We start from the raw sequence: 798 nt of genomic DNA on the forward strand, positions 1-798 counted from the left end.
TGTGTCATCTGCTTTGCTCACACCACTGTGTTGAGGCATTGTAGATACAAACCCAAGATCTTGTACAAATGTACAGTTGAGTCAGTATCAAATGTGTAGAAGGGTTCCCACTTTCTGAACCCACACATTCTCGTCAAATGCTCTCCCTAGCCAGGGATAAGAGCAATGAGGCACACCCCTCATCTCCTTTCATCTGCTTCACCTTAGCCCCTCAATGGCAAGGTTAAGAGCTAACACTACCCAGTTCCAGTGGTTTGTTTGTTGAGGTTGATATGACCCCTCGACTAAAACCTAGCCTTGATGTTTGAGCCCCTTGTTGGTGTGTTTATTTTATGCTGTATGTGCTTGTGTGGTGTGATTGTATCCCCTAGGTTTGTTAGACTCCGCGTAGTCTCGTTTGCATGTCAATTAAGGTAGCACGGTTCCTTCGTATAGGACTTCCTTTCTTGCTTGGGCTTTCCTAAAACACAAACAAATATTATCCCCTCTTAAGGATACGTTAACTCCTTCTACTACAGATGAGTAAGTCTCCCAAGGTCGAGCATCAGGTAGATTGTGCAGTGACGTTGTCCACTTAAAAAACACAAACCAACAGGAATAGTTTAGCCGAACTACGGCAACTCTGATTCTCATGTCCAGATGAGATACGTAGGCACGAGATGCGATGTCTTGTCGAGTTTGACTAACAACTAACACTAATTCTCTTCTCTCGCCCTCGTTGCGATTGAGACCTCCCCTTTCTCTCGCCCTGGTTGCAATCGAGACCCTTGCTTCCTGTGCAAGTTAGGTTAGGTGTGG

This window comes from Lathyrus oleraceus, chromosome 4, assembly GCF_024323335.1.
Source record: "Lathyrus oleraceus cultivar Zhongwan6 chromosome 4, CAAS_Psat_ZW6_1.0, whole genome shotgun sequence".
Lineage (NCBI taxonomy): Eukaryota > Viridiplantae > Streptophyta > Magnoliopsida > Fabales > Fabaceae > Lathyrus > Lathyrus oleraceus.